This window comes from Phoca vitulina, unplaced genomic scaffold (genome assembly GCF_004348235.1).
Source record: "Phoca vitulina isolate PV1807 unplaced genomic scaffold, GSC_HSeal_1.0 scaffold19, whole genome shotgun sequence".
NCBI lineage: Eukaryota > Metazoa > Chordata > Mammalia > Carnivora > Phocidae > Phoca > Phoca vitulina.
The window spans coordinates 11,668,456-11,687,668 of record NW_022589722.1 but is presented as its reverse complement, the minus strand read 5'-3'; the positions used below and the strand labels follow the sequence as shown (position 1 = coordinate 11,687,668).

The 19,213-nt window shown below is 37.2% G+C and overlaps 1 long non-coding RNA gene across 8 annotated transcripts in view; it reads right to left on the bottom strand.

Annotated features, from left to right (window-relative positions):
• LOC116640130 overlaps nucleotides 1–19,213 on the bottom strand; it is a 101,520-nt gene that overhangs the window by 14,360 nt on the left and 67,947 nt on the right. For all 8 annotated transcript variants that reach the window (XR_004300967.1, XR_004300970.1, XR_004300968.1 and 5 more), the window contains one exon: nucleotides 14,773–14,977. This is a non-coding gene — a long non-coding RNA (uncharacterized LOC116640130). The remainder of the gene's footprint in view (nucleotides 1–14,772; nucleotides 14,978–19,213) is intronic.

Sequence of the window (19,213 nt, the reverse complement as noted above, 5' to 3'; positions counted from 1 at the left end):
AAATCTTTAAAAAAAAAAATTCTTTGCAGTACTAATAATTGCACAGATCTCACATTTATTACTGTGATGTGCAATCTGAGAATCGGACTCTGAATCTTAGATCTGTCCCACACTAGCAACATGATTTGTTTCCTCTGTACTGACAATGTCAACCATAGAGGGTTGTGGGAAGAAGAAAACATAAGGGGAGTTGCCTTATAAATGGGAAAGTACGCTGTAAATGTTGTGTTTTTTTGAGATATGGTTATCATGGTGATGATGATGATGATGATAATTGTTAGATGAGGACCAGCTGATTCCATAATATATGAAAAGGAAGGTATGAGGAAGCATACTAGAGAGAGTATGATGATAAAGTCCAAGAGTGTAATTTAATAGAAACATATGATTTTGTTTATCTGACCCAGAATGGGAAAAATCATGAGCTCATCCAAAAGTTCTTGTGTAAAATGAATTTCTCCAAGTTTCTTCCCATGTATTTGAATATGTTTACAGGGAATAGATGCCTAATAATAGATGCCATTTATTGGGGTTTGTTACCCTATGCTTATTATTGCTAAACATTTTGTGTGAATCATCTCATTCCATTAGCAGGGGCAGGAACTGATATTCTACCATATTAGGTAATACCAAGAATGTATAACATATAAATGCATATTCTATAAAAAGAATCAATATAGTTATGTAAGCCCCAAATAAGGTTATTTCATTTTTGAATGGGATTTCATGGAACTGATAAATTCAAGAGAAGGGAGGTAGGAAGACTGATTTGGGCATCTGGACTGACTGGCAGGAGTATCAGAAAAATGAAGTGGTAAAATAATATGGCTGTATGAATGGACAGTAGGAAAGGTTTCAGGGAAATGTACAGGTCATGAACAAAATTCCCAATTCTTGTGAGGATATGGTCCCTCTTGCTATGGAACACCGCTCCCCCACTACACAAATTATCCCTGAAAATTTGTGCCATTCTCCTGAAGATTTATTAGTCATTGCATTCTATACACTGTCCACTCCCCGACTACCTATGGGACTGGAAGTGATTTTCACCAATTTGTAGGGGATTTACAATTCTATTTTGGCTTCTCCATTTCTTCTGGCACTCACCCGGGAGAAAGCCTACACACCCTAGGAGGTCTGTGCTGAGGTACAGAAACTAATCTTCAGTATTAATTTAACCAACGCCAATTGTGCAGGCATCTTTGCTGCTGAAAGTTCTATAATATATTTCAACTTCAGATCTAAATTTGAGTATTCTGTCACCATGTGCATCAGTAAGAATGAAACTTGAGTGAGCATGAGTAAGCCAAGGTAGAATCCACAATACCAACTTTTCCATTTAGCTTGACAATATGCTTTGGGGCTTGTTAACACAATATTTTAACAAGCACAGAAATCCAAAGTATTTATTTACAGCATTTATTACCATTTGTTCCCTTTCCACAGAAGAGCAAGTAGGTGGGCAACCCAATGGAGAGAATAATACAAAGTACGAGAAGTGACTGCCTTTCCAGATTTCTACTTCTTAGAGTAAAATGGGAAAATTTCTCTTTGCACCCCTGGGTTGCACTGAACAGCGTATTTAAGAATAGCACAGAACTAATAGACTGTGGTTGTGGGATGATTTTTTGCTAATTGAAAGGATGGACAGATTCCTGAGAAGACTTATTTTCAAACCCTGAAAGTAGCCTTTGACGACACATGAGATGTAGAAGAACAGCCTAGTGGGTTTGAATCTTGGCTCCGTCACGTCAGAGTCTTTGTGCTTCAGACTCCCCTTCCAGAAAAGGGGGAGAGTAACAGCCTCCACACCAAAGGTCTTTGTGAGTGCTCAGACCAGTATCTGGCGCAGAGCAAACACTGTGTGAGTGACAGACGTGACCGTGACCATCAGCACCATTATTCACAATGATCCGTTCATCATTTCAGAGACAAAAGATAACCTCCATTCATGCTGGCTTTTAGCACAAGGGGAGATTAAATACCATTTCATTATCTCAGGGATAGCCGATTTATTCATTATCATATACAGAGTGCTTACTATGTGGCAAGCACTACAGTATTAAACAAGGCAGAAAAATTCCTCTCCTTATAGAGTTTCCATTTGGGGGGATGGTAGACAATAAAAAAAATTAATAATATACTGTACTGATGAGTACTATGGAGAAAACTAAAGGAAGGGAGAGAAACCAGGGTGACTTTTACTCTGTCCCCACGTTCACTGTGTTTGACACACAGCTCACTCCAGGCCCTGTTTTTCCTCGGAGAGGAATTCTCAGGCTGACATTCTAGGTAACTGCTTCACTGAAATCTCAACCATTTGGCTGCAACAAAAATAATCCAGCATATGAATGCATCCAGATAGACATATGTACACTGGTTTTCTGAAATGTAATGTGTATGTAATTTCCCGAATGGCTGGTTGTCACATCCATCTGGTCTTATTTCCATAGCACTTGAATGCACCACGAGGATATAAACCCTAAAAGCTAGAAAACAGAATTTAAATACCCAAACACATACGAGGTGTGTTTTCAAAAGCAGCAGACAAGCGAGCACTGTGGTATCTTCATTAACTTCTCTGCCACAGTTGAGAGTAGCTGAGACTCAGCACAAAGGCCACCGAACATAAAAGACATTCCACTGGCAGACCTCATTAAGTGGGCTTAAGACAAGCCTGACGAGCTAATGACAAAAATCTAATTTGGAATTTCTGGACATAAGAACCCTGAAAAAGTCCAAATACACCAACACTCTACCATGCCTGCCATCCGAAAAGGCAATAACCCAGCATCCATTAGGTCCACGTAGTTCATGAGTCAAAGCCCAGGGATGGATGTTGTCCTCTTCAACCACACTGAATAGGAAATCGTGTTCTCTATGTTTTTAGGTTTGGGCTCTGGTCCTATTTAAACTGCACAGATGTTGAAGGTTCCTAAATCAACAGTGGTCTCCAGGGGGATGCTCATCAGGCTGCACATACTGAACAAAGGCATGGCTAGAATCTAGACACCACACTGTTCAGAAAACACTTTTGCTACCATTTCCCCTTTCTCTAAAAGACCTTTCCTATTTGTACATTCTGTCAGCACCTGTGGAGTCTGGCCCATGTTAGATTGTACTTCCTTAAATTCCACGTAGAAATCTCCAGTTGCTCTTGGTGTGTGTCTGTCCACTCCAACTACTTCTACATCCCTTGAGTGAAGGAGCACTCCCTGTCATGAAATGACAGCACTTGTGTGTACCCCACACAGCAGGAAGTGCCTTACAAATATTGTTAACCCCCATAAGCATCTTATTATGATCAACTTGATTTTAAAGACAAGCTGAAGATTCAAATAGTTTGCCCCACCTCTAATTAGTGGAGAACCAATGATCTACACCCAGGCCATCTGATTTCAGAGACCGCATTTGTATTCCACCACCCATGCAGGGAGGGATAGATACTTGTTGGATGAATACATGAATGAATACATGTGTTACTTAACATCCTTAGAATTAAAGGAGGAAGAATCTGCCACTTAAACTATACCCTGTTGCAATAGTAGGTATATAATGACAGGATAGTTATTCGAAGTCCTTGAAGGCATTGAGTCTTACACTTTCTATATTCCTATAGTACCTTTTGGGATACCTCACAAGCATAAGGTATTTGTAAAATACTTGTGGAATTAGTGAAATATTTTAACCCAACATAACAAATAACACATGAATGAAATGATTTCCTTAGGTCACTTTCTGTTTCCTGTTACTAGCTCCTTATATGAAGGAAGAATAGATTTTTCTAAAATCTGGCTCCAGGTGCTAATTTCTTAAGAAATCCCTAGACATAGTTCTAGAGGGGAGGGGGGTGGGAGGATGGGTTAGCCCGGTGATGGGTATTAAGGAGGGCACGTTCTGCATGGAGCACTGGGTGTTATATGCAAACAATGAATCGTGGAACACTACATCAAAAACTAATGATGTAATGTATGGTGATTAACATAACATAATAAATTAAAAAAAAAAAAAAGAAAGAAAGAAACCCCTAGACATGCACCCGTGTTTCCACTTCTGGGCTTTTGGCCAGGCCCGAGGGAGACCTAAATTCCTGGTCCCAGCTTTTCAAAATATGGCTCACCTCATTTCTACAAAAGTTCTAGTAGTAACGGTAGAAATAGTAAACTTTAACTATTGTGAACAAAGCGATGAGTCAGAATATCTTAACACATGTTTATTGAGGGGAAACAAATTCCACTCCACCTGTCAAAACCTGGATAATGTCCTGGATTTCACAATATACGCATCCCCGGGCTCTATACTTAAATGCAGTAATATTTACATAGGACGTTACTCTGTTTATGTTGCACAGAGAAAGAGCATCATTAGCTTCTTTTTCCCAAACAGTCCAGAAAAAGTCTCTGAGTGTATTCTCCTACCTTCATTTCTTCCCTGTCCCTCACCATAGTAAGTGATACTGGGTAAGTCCCTTAATATCTCTGCATATCTCATTTATAAAGAAGAATGTAACGTCACTTGTCCTATCTTGTTACCATGAAGATTATGTATGATCATGTGTACAGAATTGTTTCTGAGCCATGAAATGTTACCTAGCTGTAAGACATTATTAGAAAAGAAGGAAGGTATGTTCCTGTATAACATGCCTTGAGAAGCCAGGTGTTTAATTTCATTTTTATGTAAATGATATGTGTATGTGTATAAATACACATGCATATATATATACACCTGGGACAAAATGGGCTTGTATATGTACTGGTGGGAAATTTGAATCACTTTACTGCATAAGACTTTAAGAGTTAATGAATGCCACATTAAGAAAATTTCTCTAATTATCTCTGTTGCTTTTTGATGCAGAGCTATTGTGTTTTATAAAATAATTATATCTACTATTTATTAAGTGCAAACTTGATGATAGGCATTGGGTTAAGGTGTTTATATACATTGTGTGGTTTATTCATTGTAACACCACTCTAAATAGGTATTATTATCTCTCTGTTGCATATGGGTAAACTAAGGCCCAAAAGAATTAAGAAATGCCCCCCCAGGTCACACTGCTGGCAAATGACAGAGGCAAAATCTGCATTCAGGTCTGCCTACTTACAAAGTTTTGCTTACCAAGTCAAATCTTATTCATCTGAAATTTGCATTAATTCAAGTGCAGCATATGTTATGCTTCTCTGAGAGAAAATTCAAATGAATTCTGTCCTTTGTAAAATGTTAGGGTTCCTCTGACCAAACATAAACTGATCAAAAATATGCAACTTTCTCAAAATAACCAGGAGCTTAAAAAAATTTTTTTTTGCATATCTTCAGAGGGTTTACAACAGCTGGGTCAGATAATACACAGTATCCTATAATTCAGGTTACTGAGTTATAAATGGGGTTAATGGCCATGATTTTGACTCATTGGTACCCACAGTTTACTCAAGGTGTCCCTTGAATGCTCCTGTGTGCGTACTACTTCTCATGTGATCGAGCTATGTAAGGTACAGGGGAAGGTTTAACAAAGAAGCAAAAGAGATCCCTCAGGGAGTCTACAGTCTACCCTTTTTTTTTTTTTTTTTTGGCGAGCCAGCCAGGAGTACAGTCTACCCTTTTGAAAAGAAACCAGCATACACGAAGCAGTCAAAGCGTCAAATTAATCTTAGAATACATTAGCAATACTTAGAAGTAATAAAACTAAATCAAAATTTCTTCAAAGGATTAAGTCTCTCAGCCTTTAACTCAGTCTGACCTGCTTCTCCCACATGCCAATTAGAGTTCAAAGAAAAGATTCATACACTTCATTTACAGATCTATTGAACCTTGGGCACAAGTGATAAATCCTTAATAAGTCAGAAAGATAGCTATATTTATTCTTAAAATTAACTAATTTGCACACTGAGGTTAAGTGATTTGCCTAAAGACAATTCATTGCAATGTCTGATAAAACTCCGTAACTCCATTTTACATTTCACATCACTGACCTGGTTTCCCATTTTAAGGTTACTGTGTAGAAATGCTAACATGGATCAACAAAGATTATAGAAAAGATTTTGACACAAAACAAGTTCACATCTGCACAAAGAGATACAAACAAACAAACAAACAAACAAAAACTTTTACTAAAATATCTAGGGAATCTCATGATGAGCAAAGAGTACCCCAAACATCACTGAGAATAGAAGAGATGGCTGAACTTTGCAGGGAGAATTTTTCCACTTTTTTCTCTGCTCTGAAAGTGGACTTAGGTTTATTCAGCAGTCGCTTTACTGAACAGAGCAGCACAAAAGTAAACACACCCAACAATCAAACTGGTTGGCGGACTCTAGTGTCTACGTTCAACTCTTCGTTTAGGTGATTTTATGAAAGTATGTATACACACACACACACACACGTTTTGGTTCTATAACAATGAACTCCCTGAAACTAATCCACAGAATACTCCCAAGTTTTCAAAAATAGAGATATTTCCAGAATAAAGGAATTTTACACTAAGCATTTTTGAAAAGGCGAATGCCAAAATGATAATTGAAGGCAAGACAATTCTGAAGGTGACTTTTTAAAGCATGCTATTAAATAGCCATAATTATAATACACATGAATTTTATTTTAAAAATACTGGGATGAGCTTCATTGATTAGACAGCAAATGACAATCCTATGCTACAATTGGTGTTGATACAGAAAATGGAAGACCAATGGTCCAAGCAGGACTTACGTCCCTTTTTCAACTTTGATTTAGGCTATTTCAAGGACTTCATGGTTTCTGGGGCCAGTTCCCTGTACTTTAACATTTTTGTAGCCAAAATGTAATGAGAGCAGAGTCATTTCCACAAATTCCTTATTTTTTAGTATTAGATTCCATTGTAATTTTGCTGGATCTAAACCTATCTTAGAGAACCCAAATGACACAAAACTTTGGGAATAGAAATTAGCGTAATTGAAATAATTCAATTTTTGGTAATTATAATTCTCACTTACACCTAAATTAAATATGCCAAACTATAATTATGTCCAAATTTGCATCATGAAAATTATCCCCATTTTGCTCATGGCATCTTAAAATACCTAATAAGGGATCTTAAACTCTTAAGTTTGAGTCAAGAGGCCTTATTTTCACAGCCTTTGGGAAGAAGAGACTTATTATGTATTAAGCAGAGTTATTCAGCCTCTTGGGAAAGGGAGGACGGGTCCATTATTCTTCACGATATGATGTAGAAGATTTGTATTATAATCTTTGGGTACCTCTAAGTTACCTTGCCATTAATGAGCGCTGAGTGCCACAGCAGACGGTAAAAGATTAATGCTTTCTTTGGAGAGAAGCTTTAAGCAAAGCAGGTCATGCTTTAGGACACAGGTAATGGGAATCAAAGACACAGTAAAAGCTGTAATACTTCAAAATAAGCACGACTTTGCTCCCCATTTTTAAATGATTGAAGATGAGAGACAACATGAAGGCATTGAGAACTTACCTTAAGCACTGCAGACTGCTCATTGATTCCTAAACATCCTATGATCAAAATATTATTATTATTATTATTATTATTATTATTATTATTGCTAGTTATTTGGGATGCAAAAAGAAAACACTCCTAAAATACTACTCACTGGAAGCTGTCTGTTTAACCTTTCTACTACTGGATTTCATTAAATTAACCAGTTGATGTGATTAAATTTGCCAGGTGGTTTATTTATCTTCATCTTTGGGACAGTGGGTGGATGTAATCTGGGAATATATTGGTCAAGAAATAGATGGGTCTGGATGTGCAGGCCTGGCACACTGTCAAAGCACACGATGAGTTTCATACAAAAAAACATATGAATATATCACTGGTTGACTAAAATATTCACATTAATACGGGAATAAGGCAGAAGAACCCTGGCTGACATCCCATCTGTTCTTATGAATTAAATTTAGAAATCATATGTAATATAGACATTTCTGTCTGAATATCATAAAACCCTGACACATCCAGGCTTTCATTAGAAAGCTCCACGATGTGACTTGAATAACAATCTGTCTTAGCTAATTAGTATTTTCAGTTTAGCATATTCACTTCCAGACATATTGCTGTTTGCACATGGTAATTTAGGTAAACAGATACCATCCACAGCTGCATCAATTAACACTGCTAATCAAAACTGAATTCAGGTAATTAGGCACATTTATGCAAAAAAATGTGTAATTTTGGAGAAAAGCTAGATTCTTCAGTAATATGTCAATAAGTAAAAAATCTCCTTTTGCTTATGAAGATGAAGAATGAGGGGAGAGAAATCATCATTAATATATACATCATGCAGACAGAGTCAAAATTCCTAAATTAAATCTCAAACTTTAATTGGCCTGTATTTTCAGAAATTGGATCATATTTTTCATAAACGTTTCTCTCAATGTTTCCACATAGTGAAGTTGATTCACATCTGCCTAAGGGTTTAATCATCATCAAGCAGGACTCAAATGGTTAATGAATTCTCAAGTATTTATATACTTAGAAGAGATGTTGGTCAAACTTGCTCTTCCATCTTGCTTAACATCTCTTAGGGAAGACGCTCTCGTTTTCTTACACACTTTACTGTTCTCTGCTGCAAAGGACTTTCATTTGCAGTTAGAATCACAATAGTAATTTCTAATTTTCCTGCAAATACCTTTACACCCCTCCCCCGATTCTACACAATGCCCTCTAGTTTCCTTTTCACTCATTTTCAAAATGAATATTGTGAATCATTTTTCTTATTTTCCTATAAACAACCCATCTGATAATTTTGATTAGATATTCTAGTTAGTTCAGAAAAACTAGTGTAGCTGTTGGTAAGTTATCGGTAACCAGTAACTAACAATTCAGGGTGGGAGGAAATTGCAAAGCTTTAAGAGTTAAAGCCGAAGTAAAGGAAAAAAATGGGTCATTTTCAAAAGAATTTTATAGTAGATTCGGGAATCTATCATCTATCTATCATCTATCTCAATTTCTCTTTTCTCTTTTCCAACTTTGAAGCTTAGATTTGTTTCTTAGTGCAAACCCCAACACTTTATAATGAAATATTGAGTTCAGTGTCCCTAAATTTATTTTGATGGTAATAATCACGATCCAGTTTCACAAACACTTCCTTGGTACCTACCATGTCTCAGGCACCCTCCTAGGCCCTTGTGAGCAGATACAGAGATGGCTTTAGACCTATCACACTCCTCTGAGCCAGGCTCTGAGGGTTCACAGATCAAAAGAATCAATTTTTAAAAAGGGGACCAAGTCTCCAGCTGAAAATTGATCTGTCAATTCCAAACTTTTGGAACCTCCTATGCTAATTTTGCAAAGGTTTACTTTTTGTCTAACCCATGCTAATTCTTTTGTTCTCATAATAAATCAGGAAATGAGAGCCATAATTGTTTTTGCCAAAGTAGCATGATGTCTTTCTTTCATATTATAGTAACCCCATACAACTTGTATTTTTTTATGGATGTATTTATCAACAAGATTTTTTCCCACATATTCCCTTAAACTCATTTGGCATAAGCAACTGGACAATTCCCAATGGAATAGAAATCTAACAGACTCAGTGCTCATATGCAGTTTCAGGAGCAGGGATCATAAAACGTGGAGGCACATTTATCAAGGGTTGTTAAACTGCTCAACCAATGAAAGCATGTGAAGCGAGCTGGGGAAACCTCTGACTTTGACTCTGTTAAACAGAATTATTTATGAATTTCAAATGAAAGATATGTTACGTACAAACATTTTAAAGACAATTTTTAAAAAAGAGCCTAATGGCTGACTTTCAATGAACTAAATGATTAATATTTGGGGAGGACAATTTTTATTCTCCATGAAATGAGCCAACTAAGTGAAGTTCATTGCATGGAGGTGCCAGTGAATCATCTCTGTCATTCTAAAGCACCTCTTGTCTTCCTTAGGAGCGAATCAGGGGAGAGTTCATTCTTTCCTTGTAGTCCCTGCAATTGAGCAAATTCCTTTGTCTGAGGCAAGAGTTTACATTCATCTGAAACCCCCATGCTCACAGTCACCAAGTTTTAGCAAAGAGGGATACTATGGATATGGTAACACTAGCTCTGGTGAAAAAGGCCTTGAAATATAGCACCAGCTTCCAATCCAGGCAAATCACTCTCCACCCTCAGTCTCAGGTTCTGGTCCAGAAAACATGGCTCATGGACCCACCTGCCTGTGTTGTAGGGAATACCTGGATATACGAGGTGCCCAAATAATTCTTGTTGACACCCCATACCGATTAGTCGATGATGGCTCCAGAAATTCTAATGCTAAAGGCATTTTAGTTAAAGTTACTTTATCAAGCAGTTCTCCATATTCCAAAGTCATATGCAGAGGTGGTGCTAATACAAGGAGCGTGGAAGGCATCAACAGGCCACCTGTCACTACCCTACACTAGGTCACCTTCCAATTCACCTGAAAATTCATGCTATGGAATTTTTACAATTAGCTGGAAAGTTAGCATCCGAGCATTTATGGTGTCCAGAGTATCTTTATGATTTTGTCAAACAAATTACAAGAAAAAATTCATTTGACCAACATTAACCAATAGTTTTATTCTAGAAGTACTGTCCGTTAAGGAGAATAACATCTTGAAAAATTCAGACAACTTCTTGACCATTAGGGATTTTAAAAACCTTGAAAATCCTTGCATTTGCCACTTGTTGGCTCTCTTTGGTCTGGCACCATCAAATTGCTCACATTAGGTCTACTCTAAATGTTTGTGGCATTAAATTGTTGACTCACAAACCATACAGTATGCAATGAATAAAATGACACCACTGGTCACTCTCTGAACAGTGTGGTTTTTAAACACAAGGACTCCAACTAAAATATGCAACCCAAGAAAATATCAAATGGATTAATTTTGCTTGTTAATGGTAAAGAATGTTCTCCCACAGCCATAAGAGAAAATGTCAGGTCTGGGACTGGGTGGATTAGAGGGGAACAGATTGCCAGAAACAAAGGCAACAAAGAAATAAAAATGTCTCCTAAATACACTGAAGCAAAACAAATGATTGGATTTGGGATTTAACAAAATATAATCTTATTTGCCTCTGCTCTTTCAGCACGTCTTTTCTCTACGCTAAGACAATATGAATCTCGCCTTCTCAAGCCATGATTTTCTTTTATGGGAAAGATTGCTGGTAACTGATAGCAATGCACAGAAGATATTATCAGTAGATTGGCATATTCATTTTTTATGCTTAGAGGATGTCGTGTTTACAATAAATTTTAATGCCCCCGATTATTTTCATTCAGTTCTGGTAAGAGGTAAAATGAGAATAATCAAATTAGAGGGGATTATTGAATTATAGCTGAAGAATGAATAGTGCTTATTTTAGAGATTTAGTTTAGAGTAGTGTTTTTTTGTTTGTTTGTTTTTTCAGTGAAAAGTGCCTCTAATAAGAAAACAAGTATTATCATGGAATGGCTGGATTTTTAAAAAGTTGGACAATTTAATGTACCCAAGCTAAAGCTGCTAATCTACACTTTATCAGGCAAGGTACAGAACAACATAGTTGTTTACAGTTTATGGTTGAATACTAGCCCCATGATTAAGAATTAGGAAATTATCTTTATAGCAAACAGATTTTAGCTGCACAGATTATTAATCTATGCTGCAAAGTATCATCTAGCTCTTTGGAGGACACCAGAGTCACTTTGCCAGCTGAATTCTCTCTCACTCTATCACAGGATTTTCATCTTTGACTTCCTTCACCTTTGACAACCTGGAGTAGAAGCCTATCTTTCAGGAAAAAATGTTCAAAAGGGTACATGAAAAGCTTGCGCAAAAATAAACCATAGCACCTCAGGCTTCTTAATTTTTACACTCTAATACTTGGAACTTTCGTCCCTTGACATGTTCAGAGTGAATGTTTTGATGAAAAGAGAGAGAAGTAAATTACATATAGAATGAAGAGAACCCATATTATCATTTTAGTAGTCCACAGACACATAAAAGGAAGATGTGTTCACTATGTGGTGGGACTTAAACAACTCACTGACTTTGGGATAAAAAAATTTAACATGATATGAAAAACGGAAACAGTTTTTTGAAGTGACACGAATATGCAACTTTTCACAAAGACATCTGAAAAATTTAACAAAGACAAATAAAACCCAACCATTAAGTGACTTTGTAAACAATGAGAGTTTGTTCCTCCTATAACATTTTTGGACTTAATGTAAGATACTGAATATATTTATAGACTCTCAGAGATCATAGGCAATGAAATTCTAGACGTTGGAAATAATCAACTTTTGCAAACAGCTTCATAAGCGACCGTACCACAAAGCCCCCATTTTCAGGAGACAACATACAGATTTAACACGGATATAATATGCAGTTTAGGTGGCTGGCAGTGGATCAGAATAAAGATGTCACTGTTACTTATTCCTAACCTCTTCAGGACATTTCTAGATTTGTTGTTCTATTGAGAGCACGCATTTTTCAGTGTGTGGAGATTGCCTTCAGGCTCCCTGCTTTTTTTTTGAGGTAGTGGTTTTGATGTTTGTATGGAGGGAGTGATGCCTGGGACTCCTCCCACGTGCTCCCAATTATCTATACATTATTCCATATTTTCTGCCACTGAGATGCTCTCGCCAGAGCTATGATCCTTCCAAAGCAGCATCCCATTCAGACGTGCAAAAATGAAAATTAAAATAGGAGGGTTTTTTATTATTATTATTTGAATGACATACGACCTTCTCAATGTTTGCATTTAAATTGGCCAGAATAATTCAGCTCTGGCTTTTAATTTCAGAAGGGTTAATCACCCTAACAAAGGTCAATCAAACTTTAATCTTCAATAAAATTGCTACAGCCCCAATCACCTGCAGGACATTTATTATATTCCTATTTCCATGCAAAAGAACACACTGCTTTCATTATGCATCACTAATCTTCTAACTCTTTACATTAGCACATTTTACCAAAAATATTAATTCCTTTGAAACTCTGACAAGAGTTCATTTCTACACATCTCAGGAGATAATCCTGTTTAAAAGAACGGGTGCATCAGCTGTGAACCACTTTCCTGGCTTTTTCTAATCCTCATAGACCTTCGCTACTCCAACCGAGTTCTTACAATAGGAAATCTCAATGACACAAAATGTTACGGAGGTTTAGGTTAAAACAACATTATATCATTTTAGGAACTTAATCCCCCCTATTGTCTGTGATTATGCCATTCATCTCATTGTTCCTATCCATAATGTTTACTGCGTTCAAAAGTTATTGATTTGGAGAAAGCAAATGTTAATCATATTTGAATAGCAGCAGAAAGACTTAAATTCATTAATTTGTTCACTTGATAAGTATGTATCGAGTGCCCATTACGTACCAGATACTAGGAGGGGAGAGATGCAAAGTCAAAGAAAAAAAGAGAGTCTCTCTCATGAGCATAACACTCTCTTCCGAAAATGATGTCCAGAATATAATAAAATAATATCTTAAACCTCCACTTTCAGCTTTTCTTATCAACGTCATTAAATTTTAGTGAAGATCAGAAATGTGTTGAGCCAAATTTTAACCAAAATTTCAACAATTTTTTTCTATTATTTGGACACGTAAAGGCTTTAAAATTCACAATCCCATTAAGTGGCTCATTTTTTAAATTTTGAGAATATGAAACTTGACTGTCATATTTTAAAATGAATATATTCAGAGTATCTAGTCTCCCATGACTAGGAATAAAGCCATGAGAAAGTTTAAACGGGCTTATTAAAAATATACATTGCTATGCATTCATTTGTTTCCAAAATGTTATTTCATTATGTTTAAAAACTGCTGTTAACACACACAACGAATGGCATTGGTTAAACAAGCAAACACAAATTTTTGCTTTATTTTTGCCATGGTACAGTGGTCTGGCTGACCACAGAGGGAAGTAAAGAACCTCAGTGTAAGTCCCAATTATACCGCAAATCGATGGCTTTGGTATTCTAGCGGTGGTGTGACGCAGCACAAACAGCCCAAACTTCACCTTCCGCATCATTTTTGAGAAACCTTCCTCTCTCTCTGTATTCCGAGGAAGCACACAGCCACGTACACAGAGGCACATGCTCCTCCTCATCAATATCCAAGTTCATTAATTAGCAATATGTGATGGCTATAATTTGGGAAACTCCCCAGAGCCTGAATATTCAATCAAGCAAAGTAAATCACAGTAAAAAGAAAACACAGGTATGACAGTCAATGGCCAGACTGGCACTGAGGAATAGCACATAATTTTAAGACATGCTGGTCATTCTAACTGTTGTAAAAAGCCCCAATTACTTTGACAAAAGCCAAGACCCGGCCTTCCTTCCCCCTGCTTTGAGCATTCTTGAAACTGAAATAACACCTCTACTTCTTCCATAACGATGCTTGCTTTTCTTCACTCCCATAACTAGGTTGTAGGTTGACACAATAGAATAAAGCAGAGCAATGGCTTTTATTGTTGAAGCAAAATAAATCCAATGCTACACGATATCAAATGTTCAATTGATATTTGTTAACAAACAGTTATTCTGAAAACTGAGAAAGATTAGGCACAATGACAGACAAAACATTGCTTTATATTCTATTCTCTGTATCAAAAGCCATTTCATTATATTTCTGAATTTCCAGATTTGGAAAAAACCCCCAAAGCGTTCAGAGAATATGCTGTAAATGCTCAAGATGCATATGGATCTTTTTAGGAATCATTTCGGTCACAAAGCAAAAAGGAACCCACAAGCCATCAAACAAAAATCTTACTAAGAAAGCCCAGGTGTGGAATTATGAAAAGACAAACAAACAAACATACCTTTGGCTGAACAAGTTCAGGATTTCTCATCTTGCCTACACAGCTTTGCCATTCCACCTTGAGTAAAAGTCAACTCCGTGTCCCTTGTGATCTTTGTGACAATGCCATCATATCACTGGCAAATTTTTCGATTAAACTTTGCAGATGTAGGAGCAACTTTGTTAATTATGATATTAGCCAGCTGGAGGGTACAATCAGTCAACCGCTGTAAGAAAGCCAGACAAAGAGACATCTAATCATTGCAACCAGAGCAGATAAATTTTGTTCCTTTCTCATACGTGTCACAGATTCTATCCCTTCTGACCCTCTCCTCAGCCATCGACTGTCAAATTTAGATTCTGCGAGCTCCCAGCTTCCCTTTATCCCTGCCTTAGATCTGAAACTCCTGGTTATCAGGAAGACACGCGTCACCAGCTGTCTCGGAGCAGGAAAGCAATCAGGTGAATACTACTTATTATCTTGCATTGCTTTCTGAGGAGTGACAAGATTGATTTGGGACCTAGAATACATTCAGATCTCAGACATGTAGTTCCTAGGGTTTTGAGTTCAAACAGTAGGCTATGTGTAAAGTTGCAACAGAGAGTACTTCAATCCCAGTGTCAAGGATATGGGATATTAGAAATTTAAGGAGAATTAAAAAAAAAATCCATCAGAGTTCCTTTTTCAGATGCCTTTGTATTTTCTTTTCCACATCTGTGCTACCTTGGTAATGTCTATGGACAGACCGTTACCCAGCAGAGCAAGCTTCATGGCTAAGTAGCCTTGAGTCAACCCGTGGAAACAGTATTCTGACATTATGAAGTTGTCTCCATCTATCCCCTTTTCATCAACAAGAGTACTCTATAAATTCCCATTCCTGCAACTTATCCTCACATAAAACTTCAAATCATACTTATAGAGAATAATGTGAGAAACTAATTTGGGCATCGCAGCTAAGAATAACTTACACAACTTTAGACAAAGAGACAGACATCTTTACAACCTAATACAAATTTTCCCTTCAAAAAAAAACCAATCTACTCAAATCATATAGAAGTGTGATTGATCAATTGATTGGTAGATATACACACACATACATTAATGAACTTACTGAAATTGAAATGTATATTCGTAACACGCATAATAACATTCCTATAAAATGACGTTACAATATTTTTTAAAGTGAAACGTTCAGCTGACCAGTAAAGGGTTTGATCTGCATCGTAAGCCATTAAACCAATGTAATATTTACTAAACGATTATTTTTCCCCATTGAAATGTTTCAACATCAGTGAAGTAAAAACGTTTACACAGCAGACTTTTAAAAAGAGTAATATGGGGCGCCTGGGTGGCTCAGTCGTTAAGCGTCTGCCTTCGGCTCAGGTCGTAATCTCAGGGTCCTGGGGTTGAGCCCCACATCGGGCTCCCTGCTTGGCGGGAAGCCTGCTTCTCCCTCTCCCACTCCCCCTGCTTGTGTTCCCTCTCTCGCTGTGCCTCTCTCTGTCAAATAAATAATAAAATCTTTTAAAAAGAGTAATATATAATACGATAATAAAATTATACTTATCAACAAATTAGGTCTTTCTGGGATGAAAGAATTTGGTGAAAAGTTAAAATGCAATTTTGAATTACATTTTAAATAGGAATTCTATATATTTGGTTCCCTAAAAGGAACAAAATGGTTCTCTACCTGTGAAAATTGCAGGTAGAGTGCACTGTATTAATAAATCACGGTATGTATCCTAAATTTACATTTTATTTCCACATGAGGATGTTCCTGTAATGGAAGATCCAAAGTCCCTGCACTTGGTTTATTTAACACGAAGTGCTGAAAAGATAAATGTATTTAGATGCAATCTAAGCTATATACAACAGGGATAAGATGACGTAGGGATCCCCAAAACTACAGAGCAAGATACTTTCATTCTAGGAAGATGAAAACATTTCTTAAATCCTACTAGAACAGAGATGGGAGGCGAAAGATATGGTTTCAGGAATTCTCAGAACTTATATCTATGTATATATCTTTCTGAAAGTAAAATATTCTTTATCCTTCGTGTCTGGGGCTGCATTTAAGAAATACGTCAGAGTCCATGAAAGCAAAAGAACAAAGGATTCAGAAATCTTAGAGGCTGAGGTGTGCTGCTGCAGAGTCTCAAGGACAAAAAAAAAAAAAACAACCCACAAAAACCCTTAGACGTGACCTTTAGTAATGCTCTGTTAGGAAATGAGCCGGCTGTCACCTTCACCCTCACAGGCTTGGTGACCATCATGGGGCCTGGCACACGGTAGTTTCTCAAGAAATGCATGTTGATGAAGAATGAATGCTTTTGTTGCACATACCATCCTTCCCAAAGCCCAATTTATCCATCTTAGAAATTAAGTCATGCCAAAAAACACTTCTTTAGGCCTTGTGTCAGTTACTATATATCAATGATCATATATTCATTCAAAATTGTATCTTTAAAAGTACCAAAAAAAAAAAAAAACAGTTCAGACCTACAAAGAGTCCGAGATACAATTTTTCTTAAGATTCCAAAATAAGTGTTTCAGTGTAGCTCACTATTTGCTCCTATGAAAATAATTCTAACTCAGAAAGTTCACGAGTCAAAAGTTTTTTATTCTTTGACTGAAAGACGTTTTCCTAGGAAATTCAGAGAGGATAAAATATACCACTTATACTGAGTTTTTCATTGCAGTAGTATCTATGAGAGAAAATGAAGACAATCTAATATTCCCAAAGAGGGAAATTACTAAATAAATTAGTTGTACAGTCATTATGTGAGAATGGGGATGATAGAGAAAATCAACTTCTTACGACTATAGTTAACGAAAAAAGCAGAGTACCGGACTGTACATATACTGATTACTGAGTACATCTGGACAAAGATCGGACGGAGAAATGCCCAAAGAGGAAATATTGTTCTGCGGGACAAGAAAGTGTTTTCTTCTTGCACAGCAGGTTGCTTTGACACCATTATAACTGTTCATCTCAAAAAGTCTGCATAGAAGCCCCCATCTGGAAAATGGGAAAAACAAGAATCATATCGTCCTGATAGAGCTCTGGTATTAAATCCGATAACGTGTAGAAAACCTGTTGCATCTTTCTTGACCTGCAGTAAACGCTTGTTACGTATCTTTGTTCTTATCTTTACTATAACCCCCATATAAATAATCCTGACACATCGATCTATACCACATCTTTTATTTTTTTCTATGAAACATCACCAAAGTGTCACTGAATTAAATGGTGCATTCTGAAACAAGGAAAACTCAACAGGCACAGAAATAGAGCCTAGGTGGTAAGACGGATTTATAAAATAATAATGACAAGAATAATTTCAGGTGTACAACATATGGATTCGTTAATTCTGTATGTTACTCCATTCTCACCAAGGGTGCAGTCACCATCTGTCACCACACAAACGAATATAACACTGTATGTCAAATATACATCAATAAAAAACTAATGGCAACAATAATAATAATAATGAATAGATAAATGTGACTTCAGTTACAAATTATACTTTGCATAAGACCTAAGACCTTTATTATTTTATAAGATCTACAGGTCTTAAGAAGCGGGCCCCTGTTCCGACTTAGGTCGTGCCAATAAAGAAGCAGGACTGCTGGAAAAACTGAAGTGGAAATAGGAGAATCTGACCTGGAGGAATCAACAACACCTGGAGGACTCTCAGTGCTCTTCCTTTTCTTTTCCAAAGTGGTGCCTGCTGATTTCTGCTCCCTGTGGGCACACATTCTGACGCAGAGCAGAATCACCCAAGCTGCTCTTTCTCTAGGGCCTACCAGTGTCACACCCTGCGATGGGTTGTTTATTATATAAATGCAATGCACAGGTGTGGACTTTTGCACAGACGGAAACAGTCCTCGAGAACAAGGCAATCTGGACTTGGAAACACACTGTCCGTGGAGAAGCTTGGACAGGCATCTGCTGTGCTCCACACAGACCACTAAATCCTACTTAGGCATTTATCCAAGTACCACGAACCAGCTTCTGCTGGCCCTTGCAACAGCCCTTCCTAGACCCTCTGGTCACTTGAATATGTTTAATTAAATCTCATACGTATATTTATTTCCTTTCTGCCTTCTGGCCCACTGGCTGTAGAAGCAAATGCCTCATCTCCCTTCTCTGTTGTGCCGTGGTCTCAGGAGTCAGACAGCCTGCTTCCATCCCATGCCTGGATCCTCACTTACCAGCTTCGGGACTTTGGGCGTTATCAAAACTCATTAAGACTCTGTTAAAAGAGTAACACCACCCTGTAATGCTATTGTGAAGGTTAAATTATACATGTCAGTTTCTTAGCATACAGTAGATATTCAATAAATGCTCTGTTATTGCTGAAGTAACAGTGGAATCACTGGGAAGCACCACAGCTCAGCAGTGGGAGCAAGAGATCCACAATCAAGCTTCTTGGGTGAATTTAGATCCTGTTTTCTCACT